We start from the raw sequence: 18746 nt of genomic DNA on the forward strand, positions 1-18746 counted from the left end.
TAAAACTGTCACAAAACTACAAATGATCTCTTATACCAGAAGTAAAATTGAAGTCCAGTAACTGTCTCCTCAGGGCAAGCTTAGGGCAACCATTTGTCTGGCTCTTCTTCATCTTGTCTCCAGGTTTGCTGGCCTCTCTGTGTGACACAGGTCAGGTGGCTTAGCTCATCTTAGCTGGGCTCTTCTCCCATGTCTGGACTTCAGCTAAGACACAGTGTCTGACAGAGCCCTGTCTGTGAGGCCCTCCAGGGCAGTATAGACTTGCTGGAAGGGGCATCAGGTTTCCTCAAGAATACAAGATGTCTCAAACTTCCCAGAATTGAGATTTTTCCACTTTTGCTATGCTTCTTGGTCAAAGCAAGTCAACCAGTCAGTCTATATTGAGATGGTGGAAAAGCAGATTTGATTTCTTGATAAAAGATACTGAAATGTCACCTGTGAAGGGCAAGGATGAAGGAAAGAGTGAGCAATTGTGTTCTTTTACCATCACCCAAAGGACAGAAAAAAAAAGGCAGTCTGTCTTCAAATATCATGAAAGATTCCTGAGAAGTACTTACATTTGAGCAGATTTCAAAGGCACAGAATTCATTTCAGGTGCTAAGAATAGCAAGACTTCCAAATCACAGTCTCATTAAACATAGAAATGACCCAGGAGGCACCTGTAACCTGACACCAAAGGCACTGCCTAAGCACTCAGGGGTCCGGACAGTGGCCTAAGATGTGATAACTTGTGTCAGATGTGATAACCTGTGTCAGAGAGCTTCACCATGAGAGAGTTGGTGGAGCGTGGACAAGTGACAGTGCCTATGTTTAGTACAGAGAGGTCAACACTGTGTCTGTTAGCTTTTACTCTGTGACCAGCCACTCCACAACTCGACAGTTTGCAAACAGCCGCTTCCTTCGCTCCTGGTTCAGGTCTGTGCTGGCTTCCCTGGGCAGCTCTGATCTCACCAGAGCTTATTATGAGCCCACCACCAACCTGCAGTCAGTGATGTCTTTCTGAGTGCAGAGGCTTACTGGATTTGAGAAAGCATTGGGGCATGAACACTCAGCCTGGGCTTTGTAGAGAGAAAGCAGGGATTCAGGTATAGAGTGAAGTGTGCACAGCTAACTGGTTGGATATATGGTTCAGAATGGATATGTGGTTGCTTCCCCTGCTTTGCATGGTTAGAAGTGATTCAAAAAGCCAGCTCGGAATTAAGAGTAGAGAAACAGCTGTTTCTCACTGAAGGGAGCTCATAAAGTCACTTTACAAGCAGTGAGGATACCAGGAGGGGAAGACTTGTGACTGATCTCGCCCACCTACCTCACAAACCTATGAAGAACCTATGAAGAGTTAAATGGAGTTTCATTTCTCTACATGAAGCACCAAGTGCCAAAGTACCTGGAAAATTGTGCCTGTTCAATACTGTTAACCTTTTCTTCGATGTATTAAAAGTAAGATTTTTGTTTGTTTTTTGTTTGGTTGGTTGGTTGGTTTGGTTTTGGTTTTTCAAGACAGGGTTTCTCTGTGTAGTTCTGGCTGTCCTGGAACTCACTCTGCAGACCAGGCTGGCCTCGAACTCTTGAACTCAGAAATCCGCCTGCCTCTGCCTCCCAAGTGCTGGGATTAAAGGCATGTGCCACCACCGCCCGGCTAAAAGTAAGATTTTTATCCAAATGCATAATTGCTTTTTGTTTTAAAGTATCAAAGGAACCTTCGTTAAACACTACTCACAGAAGTTAAGTGTCATGCAGCCTTCCCAGCCTGGCCTGATAACAGATGTAGGGAAGGTTGTCTCTAGGTGCGTGTGTAGCTCTGACTCAGGGTCAGGGACTGTCACTTGATGGAGCTACTAGAGCTTGGTGGCAGTGGTGCACAACACATAAAGGTCCACTCAAGGAAAGAGCCACAAACAATAAAATACACTATTTCATCTCCCAAATAATGGGTAAGAATCCATTTCAAAACTTGGGCTCTTAATAAACCTTATTGATTTATTTCACTAGTGTAAGTATTTTCATCAAACCACTTAAGCCCCACATAGTCCAGATTGATCCATAAGTGCACACAAATCCTATGCATCTTACTGAGCAGAGGTCATTTGTCTGGCAGCTAGAATATCTAATTAGTGATGTGGGTGAAAAATACCTGTTTCGAAATGAATAAAACATCAAAGGTTGTTCAAAAATGATTAGAGGGCCAGGAGTGTGTCTCAGTGAGTAGAGCATTTGCTGCGCAACTGTAAGCATCTGGGTCTGGATCCCACAGTACCATATAAACAGTATGGTGTAAGTACATGTGCACCTGTGACCACAGTGCTGGAGGTGGGGCTGGAGACAGATCACTGCAGTTTTCTGGCCTTCTATACACCCAAACTAGCAAGCTCCTAATCCAGTGAGAAACCTTGCCTCACAAGAATGAGGCAGAGAGACAGAAGACCTGACATCTTCTGGCCTTTGCAGAGATAGGTGCTCCTACACAGGTGTACATAGACACCACATGGATACACACTGTAGAATTGTGGCAAATTCATTAAGGGATTCACCTTCTATGACAATGGACATTTTAAGCCCCTGAAACAGATGTCATATGCGGGATCTCTGCCACTGACTCCAGCCTAGTTCACCCAAGCCACCACTTCCAGAAGTGCCAAGGTGGCTGGAGAGCCCGAGTCTTCCTCTTGTGGGCAACACTGTCAAGCACTGAGCATTGAGTCCCCTTTGGCAATTTGTAGAGTCCCTGTGGCAGGGTAACTAAGAAATTTAGTGTGTACCTCTCCAGGCCCTCACCTCAGTTCCTCCTTAGACAGCAGCCCCCTTGTGGTATCCGTGTTTATGTAGCTATTTCATTACATTGATAGTTAGTATATGGTCATCAAGTACACAGATACTGAGTCCCAGAAACTCAGGGTATCAGGAAGAAACGAGACTTGGAGTTTCAGAGCAACCCAACACAGGGGTTTGCATCTGCTTTTCATTGCTGCTGGCCCGATCTACATCTACTGCTGCTTCTCAGTGGAACACAGGGCATGCAGGTCAGTCTACCATGCGTTGGTGATAGCGTCGTCTGTTCTGAACATCCAGTGTTGGTTTTTAAAATAATGTTTTATGGAGCATGTAGTGAAGCACCTAATAGAATACTGCTTTGTCTGTTCTACAGGCGCGACAGTGATTCTCTGGTTTGTAAAATCCATGTTGGCAAGGAATGTGCTTTTGTTGATACTGGTAGGCCATCTGGGCTTCATATTCTAAACTTGGTGAATCTATTTATATATCCTTAAGGGGAATTCCATATTTTTGACATGTGTTTACAAAACTAGAAGTTGCATATAGATGGATGAACCCAAGATAAGAGAATTTTACCCTGGTAAGCCCTGCAAACATTTCCAATTACCACAGCAATTGTCAGTAAGTGTTTTGTTTTGTTTTGTTTTTTTGGGGTTTTTTTGAGTAAGTTCCTTATGCAAGTATCTGGGACTAGACCTCCAGGATCCCTGAATGGCATGAGGTTTTCAGTGTTGACGCTTTGTACTAAGTGCACATGTTGAAAGCTGTTGGACACTATACAGATGAAAGCCATCTGAGAGCTTAGTGCGTGCGTGACTCCCTACAATAGATAGCTAAGACCCAGATGCTGGTTCTTTCTCACACCGCTGGTGTTCACACGTCTCACGAGGAGTGACTAACCACTATTCTACTTCAGAAAATTAAAGAGTTTTGTCACATGTAGAGATCTCTCTCCTTCCCTCCCTCTTCCTTTCTCACTCCCTCTCTTCATCCCTTCCTCTTCTTCTGATTCTTCCTTCTCCCTCCTTCCCTCTTTGAGACAGAGATCATATAGTCCAGGTTGGCCTCAGACATACCATGTAACCAGGGCTGACCATGAGTTCATGATCCTCCTACATCCAACTCCCCTGTACTAGAATTCCAGACATGCACCACCACACTCAGCATCCAGCACCCAGTACAGTGGCGGTGAGAAATAGCTGTCTCCCTCCATCTCCTCCACCTCTTACTCTCCAACAAAGAAAGTTGAATCTTCATCTTATTCTTATTTTTTCTTTTCTTTTTTCTCTCCTCCACACCCACCACGTGTGTGTGTGTGTGTGTGTGTGTGTGTGTGTGTGTGTGTGTGTGTGTTAAATATATATATATATACAATGAGTTTTGTCTCTAAACAAAAGTGAGAAGCATGGCTAACTATTCACTGGCTGCATCATTATTGATAGTGCCTCCTGGGCACTGGGGTTGATGTTGTCCAGTCTGTGACCCCCGACTTATTAAGAGCTTTACTTTGTAGAATCACATGTTTTCTAATCTAAATACATAAGGAGGAGGAATTATAGACTTTAGAGATTGTCACAAGCAGAGAGAGAGTCCTTCCCCTGGATAGAATTCTCTGCCATTTCATCTCTCTGTCATATTGATCCATTTTGTAAAACACTCATGATAATTTTAAAACAAAAATTAACTAATTTTTCAAATTTTGAATTACTAAGAAAGGAAAATCTATGAAATGTTTAATAGTGCTGATATACTCTACAAAGGTAAGGTCATCTCACTAACATGAGTTGGTGGGTGAGGGATGCAAAGTTGGCTCTTTGAGTGAGTGAGTGAGTGAGTGTGTGAGTACGTGACAGAGTACCTGAGTGTGTGAGTGTGAAGAAGTATGTATGAGTGTGTGAAGAAGTGAGTGAGTTGTGTGAGTGTATGTGTGTGAGTATGTGTGTGAGTGTGTGTGTGAGAGTGTGCAAGTCTGTGTGAGTGTGTGAGTATATGTGCAAGTGAATGAGTGTGTGAATGAGTGTGTGAGTATGTGAGTGTGTGAATGAGTGTGTGAATGAATATGTGAGTGTGAGTATATGAGTATGTGAGTGTGTGAATGAGTGAGTGTGTGAATAAGTGAGTGTGTGAATGACTGTAAGTGCATTCATGAGTGAGAAAGTACAGAACTGAGTGAGCAAGTGCATGCGTGAGTGCATGCGTGAGTGAGTGGCTCAGGACACTTGGCTTGGGTCAAGTTCTCACTTCCATCTGTGTCCCTTTGAACCCTGTTACACTCTGAATCTATGAGTGATGCAGTGACTGTCACTCTCTCCTTATAATCTGCTATAAAACAAATGAAATGGGGCAGAAAGATGACTCAGTGGGTACAGCACTTGCTGTGTGAACATGAAAACCTGAGTTCGAATCCCAGCACCCACATATAAAAGCCTTGTGTGGGCATGGATGCCTGTAAACCCAGCACTACAAAGAGAAGAGGCAGGGGAGGGGGCTTGCTGAGTTTTGCTGGCCTCCAGCCTTGCCCAGGTTCAAAGGTGGACCCTGGCTTAAGGGAACAAGCAGAGAGCACTGGGGCAAACCCACAACCAACGGCACACACTTACAGAGGAGTGGACTTTATGTGGTTTTAGTTAAACTATTCTATTAGTTCTGTGACATTTGAACTTTCAAGTTCAGAGAATGGTTAAGGGTATCTTGCACAACAATCTTTTGGGGAAATGGACCCAATCCTAACCCCCTATTTTCCAAGCACTTATGCTAACAGAAACCAGAGTCAACAAGATTGAGCACATACGACAGTAGGTGAGACTGCTGCATGACCATAGGTGAAGCTGCGGGGTCTCCTGACTGCTGCCTTGGGTTTGGTCTCCTGGTAGGGGCACCACACAGTCTATCTGTGTCCCACACATGTGTAGGCATAAGAAAACATGGTATTGTGAAAGAGAGAAACACAGAAGCTATAGCCAGTGATCTTTAATGTAGATCCCTTCCCCTGTTCTGATGCAATGTGGACTTGAACTGAGGAAGGCCAGTGTGGGCTGAAGAAGTCCCAGAGATGCAGGAAGTGGTGGGAGTGGCGGGCAGTGAGTGAGCAGGGTGATGTAAGGGAGGCGTGCAAAAGGCAAAGCGTTGAGGAAGTAGCGGGCTGCCTAGGAGTTTTTCTGCTTATCTCTTGAGCGGTGGGAAAACATTAAAGGCCCTAACTGTGATGTGATCAAACTTTCCATTTAAAGATATCTGTGTGACTGTGTTGGGGGCAACAGTATGAATGTAGGGACCAGTAGGTCCCTTCAATGCCAAGATGATGGTTGTATGAACAAGGGAGTACAGCCCTGGGAATGCAGAAACCGGGATAAGCTGAAGAGACTTATTCAAAGTAATGTACTAAACGGTTACTTTGAAGAGCTTGAAGATGATTAGATAGCAGGGTAAGCCGAGAGAGACCAAGCTAGGGTAACCTAGGATTAAATCTAGTTTAACTAGCTGAAGGCTAGTGGAGAACCCAGCCTGGGAGACACCAGGAGGAGAGGCTCAGGTACAAGCTGGATACAGAGCCCTTAGGTGGGTAGCCATACTCAGCATCAAGGCAGCATGATGGGAATTAAAGCCATGATTGTAAACAGCACACACAAGAAGGCAGTAGAGCAAAGGAAGGAAAGAGCCAGGGTTGGGCCTGGAGAGCTTCTGTGTCCAGCTCGGGGGAGAGGGCTCAACCTGCGAAGGGGTCCTTCCACTGTGTGGCTGCTCTGAGCATTGGCTACTTTTCTTGCTGCTACAAAGTGTCCAGCAAAAAGTAACTTGAGGGAGGAAGAGATTACTTGGGCTCACAGTTTGAGAAGATAAAATTCTGTCGTGCCTAGAGGCTTGAATGAGTAATGCCTCTCAAACGCTCACACATTTGAACACTTGGATGCCTGTTGGTGGTACTGTTAGGCAGTGTAACATTGCTGGGGAAGTATGGAGAAGGCTTGGAAAATTTAGCTCTTCACCCCACTTTCAGTTCACTGTGGTCTCTCAGCTTTCGGTCCCTGCGACCATGCTCTCCCCAGCAGAGAGTACTCTGAAACTGTGGAAGCACACGCACTGGCAAATTCCTTAGCAGTCATTTGGTCATCTGAGAAATACTAAAGCAATAGTGACAGGGCTGTTGGTTAGACCTAGAGCTTGGATCAGGTCACATCCCCATATACTTGCACAGACTAGCTAGGACCCTGTGTCTTCTGTGTCACACAATGCAGTGTCTAGTTGTGCTTCTCTTCACCACGACAGGACAGTAGTCCTGGGCTTAGAGTGACCTCCTGCCTTCAAAAGCTCAGTGTGTAGAGGGCTGACAAGGTTGCTCGGTGGTTAAGACTGATGCTATGCTTGACCCCTGGAAACCACAGATAGATATAAGGACCCAATTCCTACAAGTTGACTTCCACATGCATGCAAGGTCACAAAATAAGTGTAATTTTTAATTCAGCATATTTAAAGAATCTACGTGTGCAGGAATCTGATGATTTCTCATATTCTCTGTTCACTTCAAATGATAAATTGTAAATTATCATCAGAATCAACTGCTTTGAATGCAGTAACATGCAGATTTCTCCTGTACATATCTGTTGAATAGAAGAAGGTTGTATTCAGTCACCAAGGAAAGTTGCAGGAGGTGGCTTACTTACTGGGCAAAGGCACTGAGTTATACATGCTTTGTAAGGTACAAATGTAGCTGCTTTTGCTAATACTGTTAAATACTATTAATTTTTTCTATGCTTGATAGAAAAGTAAAACAGTGAAAATACTGCTTAGACTCTCAGCGGTTCTCAGCCTTCCTAACTCTGTAACCCTTTAATACAGTTCCTCATGTCATGGTGATCCCCAGCCATAAAATTATTTTTATTGCTGCTTCATAACTGTGATTTTGCTACTGTTATAAATCTGAAAGTAGAAGTTTGCCAACGCGGTCATGACCCACAGTTTGAAAGCCGTGGATTAGAGAGACATGGAAACAGCCATGCATGTGTGGGAAGCCGTGGATTAGAGAGACATGGAAACAGCCATGCATGTGTGGGAAGCTGGAAGCTATGTTATCCATGTTATCTGACTGAACGTGTGAGTCTGGACCAGACAGAATCTCCTAGAAGAATGGTCACACACAGCTTTCTAAGCTGTAGTCACAGGATTTGTACTCAAGACTCTAGCTGGTTTCCTGGCTGGTCCCCTCAGTGTCACATTGATAATAAGGGTACAATTGCAGACAAAAAAAAAAAAAAAACTCGGCTGTTATGAGTCTTCTAACATTTAATAGATAGCTTTTATCCCGAAAATCCCACCAAAAACCAGACATGTGTAGGAATGAACAAGACACCTGAGAACTTTACCATACCATATGGAAGGCCCTTAGCCAAATATGCATGCTGTACTCCCAATCAAATACTCTAGAAAAATATTAACAGAATGTGAGAAGTGCAGTTTGATCTTTGATTTCTGCTGGGAATTGAAAGAAATTCCTAAGATAGCAAGTTACACGTAATGGACAAGCTCATCCTGGCAGAAGCTAGAAGCAGCTAGAGGTCAGGGGAGGTAGAGGATGCAAATTGGCTTCTCTGCAGACGGAGCTGGCACAGTGGAGCTAATTAAAATCCCAACATGTGTAGATTACATGGAGAACTATATGTTAAAATAGCAACTGAACACGCTTGTTTATGATCAGCCCGCAGTAGTTTCTGGCTCAAAGAACTCGGGACTGATTTTTGTATGACTCTTGGCAAAGCTACAGACATAGGCGTTCCCTCACTCTGTTAGCTCTTATCATTGCTGCTGGTAGAGCTCGGGCTGCGTAGACAAGTCAGGAGCACATAAACAGCAGGAAACAAGGGTGTGCGTGCATGCGTGCATGCGTGCGTGTGTGCATGTGTGCGTGTGTGGTGTGGTATGTGTGTGTGTGTGTGCGCGCGTGCGTGTGTATGCATGTGTGTGAATGATGCTTTCAGACGGAGATAACTGAACGAAAACAGTGAGTACAGCTAAGTTGCACAGCCAGCAGGCTGGTCAGGAAAAGGCATCTCTGACTAACACTGTTTAAGCAGGATAGAAAAATGAAGAGTAACCAGCTATATGATACCTTGAAGGGTGATCATTCCAGAAAGCCACATGAAAACCCAAAGGTTATAGCATGCCCGATATGGTCAAAATCTAGAAAGAGAAGTCCATGGAAGGTATGAACAAAGAGAAGGAACCTGCTGAGGACAGAAGACCAACTCCACCTGTCCAGCTGTGCGTTCTCAAGGAGGCTTTATCAAACTGAGCTGATCAATGTACAGTGTCCAGCAATGGTGATCAATAGAATAGCTAAGATGGCCTGAAGCATAAAAAAGTTAGTTATTATCAAGATAATCTATTGATTTCTAGAACACCCTTTACCTCTAAGGGCTATAGATCATTTTCAAGTGAATAAATAAGTAATGTGTTTTAGTCAGCTTTAGCACAGCCTCAAAATAGCAGCATTGAGCTGCAAAGCCATAAAAATCCATAAGATTTCATGTATTTTCTCGCTGAAAGTTTTTATCTTACAAAATACTTCCTGGTTTATCTAACACAGTGGGCACAGTGACAGTTTAGTGGGATCTTATCTCAAAGGTGACAAGGAAGGCTGAACACATCTCAGTGACAGAGCATATCCTCTGTGCCTGTGGACCTGCGCTCAAATACCAGAACTGTAGGGAGTATTCTGAAAAGCTTCCACTGAATCTGGTGAGCCAAACTGTGATTCTAGCTCCATGGGAGGCTGAGGCAGGAGGATCACAGCTCAAGGCTTGTAGATACCACAGAGCAGTTTCGAGGCTCAGTCCTCACTACCACACACTTGCACTGCCTGAAGTTTACCATTTGACTCAGAAAAGTGAAGTTATAATACAGACACATAAAAGTTTCTTCAAGCAGTATGAAATAAAAAAAAAAAAAAAAACTTGTAATTTGAGTTGCTCCAGAGAAAGGGAAGAAAGAGCCAGACTAAGATAATTGCTATAATTGAAGATAATTACATACTTTGAGCTTACAGAAGCCACGTGAGGGAAAAAGAAAAGAGGAAATAAATGCAGTATGGTTTTGCATGTAGTGTTTAGTTTTTATAAAGAGAAGCAAGCAATTCACAAGATAGAAAACCTTTTTTCCAGCTCTAAGATCACCAAGCACGTATTATACCAGGGCAGAAAGCTTTCTGGACCCCACAAATAGCACAATGCCACTCATTAATAGTTTTATTAAAAGTGCAGATAAACAAACCATGTCAGCTTCCTATTTAAATATGCTACACAAAGCTGCCCTTTATGTCATAAATTCACAGATTTGGCTGCCACCTCATAGCGCATCCAGCGGCTCATGACAATAGGAATGTCCTAGACACAGTACTGAAGGACTGTTGGTGTCCTGCTTAACAGCGGCGGGATGGTGTCCTTCAGCTACTCCAGAAGCCACCCAAGTGATGGTAAACCAGGGTGTCAGAGGACATGCACTGTTAAGAAAGGTGAACATTAGCATCTGGGCATTCCTCCTACCCCTGACCTTTTTAATCCTGACAGCATAGCACTCTGATGGTCTTTGGGGGAGTAGTAATCATTTTCGAGCCTTGCTGAGATTATATGCCCTGGCTTCCTGGATGAATCCCAGCTACAGAATCAGAGGCTCAGAACAATAGCACGTCCTGCATTATTTTTACTCATGTTCTCTCTCAACAAGAGGAAGCAGAACACGCCTGTGGTAATGGAGTAGCCCTGGAGTCTGCTTGTTCCTGGCAGGGTCTAGTCTGCCAACTCACCGGGAAGCAAAATGAGCCGAACTTAAGGAGTTTGGAGCAAGGCCTTGGAAATGAAATGTGGAAAAGCCTGAATCATTCTTGTTTACCATATAATAATGTGCTTGCCATACGATAATCATAAAATATTTTGTAAAGATATTTTACAAACAAGAGCAGGATACACTATCTTAGGTTTAACCTAGGTCAAAATGATAAATAAGAACTTCCTTTCCCAGTAGGAATCACTAAATATCAGTAATGCCTTGCTTTCATAGGTGAGAGTTTTGTTTTTGGAGTTAGGTTTGTTTTTGAGAGGAGTCTCACTGTGTTGTTCAAACTTATTAAAAACTCTTGGAGTCAAGCAATACTCCCATGGCCTTGGCCTCATGCGAGCAGGAGGTTGGAGCGACACACTTGGCTCCGAGGTACGTTTTCATTTGTTCCAGGAAACATGTCTTGTACTATTTCATAAATATACTTGGCTGAAAGTTTTCTTGTAAAAGACCCATGAGACAGAGGTGCGAGCCCTGCACTGTGTTTCCAGCCTCCAGCATGACTAAGCAGTGCCTCACCTCTAGAAGGTACACCACTCACCTTGCAGCCAGCGCCATGCAAAGCTTCAGTGGTAGAAAAAGGGGAATCTTAATTACACAAGCAAACTGTCTTCGAGATTTGATGTGGTTTTGTTTGTCTTTTGTTGGTTTTGTTTTTTGTTTGTTTGTTTTGTTTTGTGTTTTTAATTTTGGGGGTCAGGGGCTTGGGAGATTCTTGGATTTTTTTGTTGTTGCTTTGAAAAAGCATCTCACTAGGTAGCCCTGGCTTATGTGGAATTTGCTATGGAGAGTGAGTTGGCCTCAGACTCGCACAGATCCCCCAGCCTGTGCTTCCTAGGTTCTGGGATTAAAGGCATGCACCAAGACAGCTGACTCATTCTTCTTTTATTTGTTTAATTATGTGTGTGCACATGGGTGCACAGGTGTGGGTCTAGATTCTCTCAAAAGTGTCTGCTGCCCTGGAGCTGGAGTAACAGGTGGATATGAGCCACCACATGTGGGTGCTGGAAACCGAACTGCAAAGAGCAACACATTCTCCTAAACCCTGAGCCACTGTGTCAGCCTCTGACTTACAGGTCTTATCAATAACTTACATTCCAATATGATCTATTTCCTCATTGTGAAATTAATAGAACTACCTTAGACACTCCAGGAGGACGTGGTTGTCTCCGTTCTTCTTAGCATGCTTAGCACATCTTAGAATGTGCCTCTGCCAGCCTGAACTTTCCATGTCACCGTCTGTCACTCCTGACTTCTCAGTGTGATACAGTAACATTCCTCTTCCAGAGAAAACGCAGTGAAGGCCAGGGATAATAGAACTCTCACTGCACAAGACTAGAGGATGTTTCTGCTCTTCTACTTCCAGACAACGAGCATTGTGGGTAGTGGCCATATTAACTATCTGAGTACAAAGTGCTTTAATCTCAAAGATGGGAAAGAGCTCTCCTTAACTTTTCAGGTCAATGCATCTGCTCTAAGTTCCTTTGCAAACTAGTCCTAACACTGTGACACAGTCATTTCAAACTCAGTCCCTGCATTTGGGAACAAGAGTGACATCCATCTGTAAAAAATGTCCGTGTAACAGTCTTAAGACTTTTCAGAAGTACAGTCTTAACACCTCTGTTGCATTCTCCATTGACAGAGAAAATGGAAGATCTTGGAGGGAAAGATGGGATTTTCATTAGCTGTGAAGATGTTCACGATTGGATTTGTTCCAGTTCCTTAGGTATTATAATCACATTAGCTATGTGGCTTTATGCGGAGCACAGTTGGTCTCTAGAATCTCCCTGTGAACTCCCTGGAGAGCCTCCTGATCTCTGCCCATGGGACACACAGTGGGATTATACTTTTCCTTTTTCAGAATAAATGAAGAAAAGGAGCACTCTGTGTGGAAACCCTGCCCCTATAAACCCTTTCTCACCCTTGATGGCAGTGGTTCTCAACGTTTCTCATGCTCTGACCCATTAATACAGCTCCTCATGGTGTGACTCACAACCGTAACAGTATTTTCATTGCTACTTCATGACTGTAATTTTCTACTGTTGTGAATCATAATATAAATATCTGTTTTCCAGTAGTCTTAAGCAGTCCCTGTGAATGGATTGTTCACCCCAAAAGGGGTCATGAGCCACAGGTTAAGAACTGCTGCTGTATAGTGAGCGCTCTGCCTAATGCTGTGTCGATGTTAAGTAATTGTGAACTTCTAAAAGTTTGAAGAGTGACTGCCATCTCCTAGGGTCCCCACTGGGGAGATAAACAAATACCCAGTGGCGTTCATTCAGAATCTGAGGGCGTATGTATGTGACACTGTATCCCTGACCTTCCCCACAAACTCCTGCCTAAATCCCTGGAATGGAAGCAATCATGTCAACTTAACAAGAGCTGTATCCCAGGTCCAGCACATAGCAAGGCTGTCAGAGGAAGCTGTGAGGTGTGCAGGGGCAGAGACAGTGGGGACACTTCAGCTGCTCAGTGTGGATGGGACGGACACTGCAAGACTCATGTGCTCTAGGCTTTATTGCTGACTTCCAGTCAGATTGGACCTGGTACCACAGGCTCTCAGCAGAAGACCTGAGGGTTGGGTCTGGGCATCAGGTTTCTCAAATACCTCAGGTATTCCAAAGGAGGATTGGAAAAGGGTAAAGGAAAGAGATTCTGGAGGGTACTTTCAGGCACCATTACCCTTGCTCTCTTCCTGTATTCCACATCTGGCAAAGGAAGGGAGAGAAATCAAAGTACTAAAGTGTGTAGACACATAGCTATGTGCGTACGTACACCATTCTTCACCGGCCATGGGCAGGATGCTAAAGCAGGAAAAACTACCCTAAGAAGTCCCTAGGTCAGTGAAGTACTGTTTCCATGTCCAGTACCCACATAAACAGCCAGATGTGGCGGAGTGTGTCTGCAATCCCAGGGCTGTCACTGGAGCATTCAGCTGGCCAGCCAAATCAGTTAGCTCCAGCTTCAGTGCAAGACTGTTTCAAAAGATACGGCAGAAAACAGCCAAGACATCTGATTTCAACATGACTGCCACACATTTACAGACATGCATATGCACAGCATGCAAGCACACACACACACACACACACACACACAGGCTCCCCCCCCCCACCAAGTCCATTCTTTCATGTCTCGACTTTCTCAGTCACAGGATGCCCCTGTGCCGCAGCCTCAGAGACACCTCTTACCTTCCCCCTCCATTTTCTTCCCCAGGTGACCTGGTTGGCAAGCAGTCATACATGTGTCCCTGAGATTGCCAGAACTGATGCCACCCCACCTAAGTTGTTGTTATATTTTTAATTTCTGGTCTTAAATATAAAACTTTTCTTCCCATATATCTGGCACCTTCTGCCCTTGGAAGCTGGCCCCTACTCAGAGGGCATCCAATCCTGCTGGGAGGTTGAACACACGTGGATGGTGAGCCTATCCCCCGTGTGAAACATGCAAAGACTGCCTTTGGAATTCACTTGACACATTGAGGACAGTTCTCAGCTTGAGACCACAGGAGTCCTAGGCAGTGCAGCTGTGAGAATTCCGTGGAGTCTCTGCAGCATGCTACACAGAGCTAAGCTGAGCGACTGTGGCAGACTGCTCTCTCAGATGTGATGCAGGGAAGTGAAGGCCCTCACGGCCTTTGCTCTCATTTTGCATGCTTGAAATAAGGGGTTTGTTTGTTTGTTTGCTTGCTTGCTTGCTTGCTTGCTTGCTTGTGGCCAGTTCCCACGACTGATTGAGAGAGTTTCCTCTTACGACATTGACCTATTTCTCAGCTCAAGATTGGATGTGTTCTGCTTAGCACACAGTTGGTAGTTAGGGAATGAGAGTATGAAAGAGTTAGAAGTGTCCAGAGGTATGAGTCAGGAAGCCGATGGAACCAAGCCAAGAAGCTCCTTCTTGGCCAACAGGGACAGTCTGTGAGATGTAATAACTTCAGGACATTCCAGGCTCAACGCACACTGAGAGGGATTCTTCTCAAGCCTGCCATTTGTAGGGGTTTCCAAACAACAAGCATTTGCCTTTAAAGATCTTCAAACCCCATCCAGCATAAGTGTCTCTGTATTACTTGTACAGGAACATTGAAAACCTGGGGCTTTGCCCTGTTCTAGCCTTTTTTGTTAAAGGCTATTACATATCTCAGAAATATGTGCATATGCTAAGGAAATGCTTTCTGTTTCCTTGTTTCATGATTTCTAAAGGGACACTTTTTCACTACAGAGCCCAAGCTGGACCATAATTGTCAATTTTTCTGCTTCAGCTTACTAGGCTAGAATTGCAAGCATGCGCCTGTAATGACTCATGCTGTGTAATGCTCCTGAAGGACTGAGGACTGATGTCAGCTTCAGCATACACCATAGGTTATGGCTGATGATCTGGAAGGCATGTGGGCTAGAGTCCTGGTACTACGTGCTGGCTACAAACACTGCCTGTGATTTGTTTTTCCTCGTGTCATCTGTTTAACTGGTTGGGCTCACTAACACTGCTCATAAATCTTAGGCCACTTTCTGGGACACACAAACAGTCCTTAAGAACTGCCAGCCAACATTTGTGCCTATATACACAGTTCTGAATCCTTGGTTCTGACTTTGAGAACCACGGCCATATTCATAAAACAGTAGAAGCTAGAATCTGGGAAGGACTCTAAAATGACAATCTTTCTCAAAAGGAGAAACTGAGGCAGGCCTGGGGAGGTTTAGATTCAGGCCACACAGCAGCTTAGTGGACATGCGTCGAGCAGAGGCTGCACACGGCACAGTGTACGTACTCCCTGCCCTTTTCTCAATCACTGGATGGACAGAATTGCCTTGTGGCTAAGTGCTGCAGTGAGAATGAAGGCTTCGACTTCAGAATGAAGAATGAAGAATGAAGGCATGCTCTTCAAGGAAGGGGATGGCCAAGTTTCAGCTGGCCACATATCCTCTATATCTTGTGTATTGTCATCACCTGTAATTTAAGAACCTATGGCCTATAGAAAAGGGTAGAGTAGAAGGTGGGACATCAGGGAGGCAGAAAGGATTCTGGGATAGAGCCAGGCACAGGAGATTCACCTGGAAAGATGGACACATGGTACCTGAACACAGGTCACCAGACAATTGGCAGAATGTAGATTAAAATAAATGAGATATTTTAAGTTATATCTAGTTATAGTTGTATCTAGTTATAGCTAGAAAAGACTCTTGCTATGTGGCCAAGGTATCAGTTAATACATTTTGAGTATGCGTCTTACTTCTGGGAGCATGGGAGTGGGAGGAGTAGCCAACTTCTACAGATGACAGAGATTCAGTCTACTGACAAGACTCAAGTATCTTACTGGCATGAGTTGAGGTGAAGGTTATGAGCTACCCTCTAGACAGTACCTAGAAATGCAGAGCCTCTGGGCCCTCCACAATGGCTGAACTAGATCCTCAGGTCATGTGAGTAGCTAAGATCACAGGCCCGTGCAAGCAGGAGGTACCGTGTGGGACCGCTGTTTCAGGCTGTGGTACATGAACCATGCTCCATTCTTCCTCTGCCAGCCACTGGGGACATTCTCTCCTGCACCCTGTGCCTGCACTGTGGCGATGGATCGCTGTGACACGGTGAGAGGGTATTATGGACAGACTCTGCTGCCATCTCTGTTACCTAAATCATTCTCTGTTCTTAAGTTTTGCTTCTCCAGTCCCAAGGGTTGAGCATTTTTGTATGTACAGTGCTATCAGGGATCCAACAGAGTGGGCGTTCAGAGTTAGCCCTATCCTCATGCATGTGTGTGGTGTGTGTATGTGTGCAAGTTTGTACACGTGTGCCCGCAGCTGTGGAGGCCCCAGGCCAATGCCAGTTGTCGTCTTACCTTACTTTTGAGGTGCATCTCTCACTGAAGTTGGAGCTCACCATTTGTGCTATAGCAGCTGGCCGCTGGGCTCCACGGATTCTCATGTCAGTCACCTCCCAGCATTGAGATATCAGACATCAAGGTCAGAATGTTACATTGATGCCGGGGATCCCAGCTCAGGTCCTCATGCTTGTGCGTCAAGCACTTTACCAACTGAGCCACCTCCTTGGCCACAGATCTGAGCGCTTAATACTGTGAGCAGCTGTAAGAGGGGGATTTGGCTAGGAGACATTTATGTGCAAGAATTCATTTCTCAAAATAAAGAAGCAGAAGTTTATTTTTGTTGTCTTGTATTACTATGAAAACAAAGGCTGAGTCAGTAAGCCTCAGAAGCCAAATAAAGGGGGCGTGAAGCAATGCTCAGCTGAGTGTGACAGGGACTAGTGCTGGGCTCAGGAAGCAGTCTGCATGCGAGCACCACATCCGTCACAGCCTCGCTGCTGCATGAAGCCTGCAGAGTGCTCTGGCTCCCACGGATGACAGCCCATGGTTAATGCACCATGAGGATGAGCGGTGGGCAAACTAGTCATGGGGAATCCAGGCTCCCTCATCCTCACTGTCTGCCATCCTGCCTGGAGGGTATGAGTGCCCCAGGGTACGCAGCTCTGCGTGGCCTCCAAGCGTAACTGAGTGCCAGCGGAGTAGGGAGCCATGGAGGCCCACAGAATTAAATAAAACATAATATAGATGGGCTGGGAAGGTGCCTCAGTGGCTGAGAGTGCACGGTGCTTCATAGAGTTCAGCCTAGCACCCATGTCAGGTGTCCCACAACTTCCTGTAATTCCAGTCTAGGACGTCTGACACCCCTGGCCTCCATGACACAAACCCACACATAGACACATTATTAAATATAAATCTGTTTTTAATCATAGGGTAAGAAGCTGATATGCAGTCTAGACTCATCTAGGGTTCTGATGGATTTTATTTGAAGACTGAGAGTCACAACTGGTATATGGCCTCCTCCCCAGGTTCTAGGGGAGCCTGGGTCAAGGAAGATGACTGATGTTGTGTACAGAGGAACATAGAGGATCCGCTGGCTGTGTCCCAGTGGCCTGGCAAGCAAACCTGTATCACTCCTGTTCCTGATAGAAGGCCAGCCTGGAAGCTGAGAAGAGCAACTTCTTACTTAAGGCCTTCACAGAAATCCTGAGGCTCCACCCCCTTGGAGCTCTTCCTTCTGAAGATATGTTCTGAATGTCCACTGTGGGACACAGAGAGGCCCGTGGAAGAGACACCGAAGTGCTTTGTCATTTCAATTTTGAGTAATGGTAGACAGGAAAATCCCTTCTAAGACAGGGGCCTTCACTAAGTTTGGAGGGAGAGAGGACTGTAAGAAGAGGGGCCTGTTCCGAAGACTGACCCTGCGGCTAGGCACTAAAGGACAAGTCAGCATCAAGTGAGACTGTGAATGTGCACAACCCTCTTTCCTCTGAAAAGTGTAATGTCCAGCTCCCTCACGGGAGGGGGACAGGAAGTGCTCATCTGTGAGAGGGGATGAGAAGACAGTAAGCCAGTAAGGATGATGACAGGGGGATTGCTGGCTCTGAGAGTCAGGCTCAGGTGGTAGTGATATGGCTGTGCCCAGAATGCTTTGCTAGTTCCAGAGTGAGGGTCTGGCCCCAGGATAGCCTGGGCTTCTTAAGCCCTGAGTGCTCAGCCCTTCAGCTTCTCTCCCTTGCTGTGTAAGCCACACCTGCATTCGAGAGTCTCCGTTATAGTCTTCCTGCAGAAGCAGCCGGCAGGAAAACCTCCTGACCAGAACCTAGTTTTCAGATTATGAAGATGCTAAGGTTTTTAAGAGAAGGTGGTGAATGCATCCCTGCCCTCAGAGCCCTTTTCAGCTAGCTCAAGTAAGCAAGCATGCAGCCAAAAGAAAGGATTCCCAAGCCCAACTGCAAGCTTGCTGAAATGTCTCCCATGGTCAGAAGCAAGCGAAGCATCCCCTGCCACCCTCTGATCGTAAGCCATTGTCACCTTGACCCAGATGCTCAGTGAGTCTCAGAGCCCTGCCTGGAGTGTGTACAACACAGGCTGCGAGAAATAAACCTTCTCTCTCCTCTTGTCTTCCTCTTCTCCTTCCCTCCTCCCCCAAATCCACACCAAATCAAAATGAGGAAAGGCAGTTAAAGAAGTCACTCCCCGGCCCATCCAACCCCTGCCCATCAAACCTTGCCCATCCAACCCCTGCCCATCAAACCTTGCCCATCCAACCTCTGCCCATCAAACCTTGCCCAGCACTTCTCAACCGCTGGTGCTGCTGGTGCTGCTGGTGCTGCTGGTG

At 45.3% G+C, this 18746-nt stretch overlaps 1 protein-coding gene across 7 annotated transcripts in view; it reads left to right on the top strand.

Annotated features, from left to right (window-relative positions):
• The window catches only part of Pag1 (phosphoprotein membrane anchor with glycosphingolipid microdomains 1), a 137592-nt gene that overhangs the window by 98713 nt on the left and 20133 nt on the right, over positions 1–18746 (top strand). Inside the window, exon 1 of one of the 7 annotated variants that reach the window (XM_028766010.1) lies at positions 16109–16172. The exons of the other annotated variants lie outside the window; for them this stretch is intronic. The gene's annotated coding sequence lies outside the window, so the exon portion shown is untranslated. Of the gene's footprint in view, positions 1–16108; positions 16173–18746 lie in introns of those variants that run through there. 7 annotated transcript variants of the gene reach the window in all.

Source organism: Grammomys surdaster, unplaced genomic scaffold (assembly GCF_004785775.1).
Source record: "Grammomys surdaster isolate TR1022 unplaced genomic scaffold, NIH_TR_1.0 63, whole genome shotgun sequence".
NCBI lineage: Eukaryota > Metazoa > Chordata > Mammalia > Rodentia > Muridae > Grammomys > Grammomys surdaster.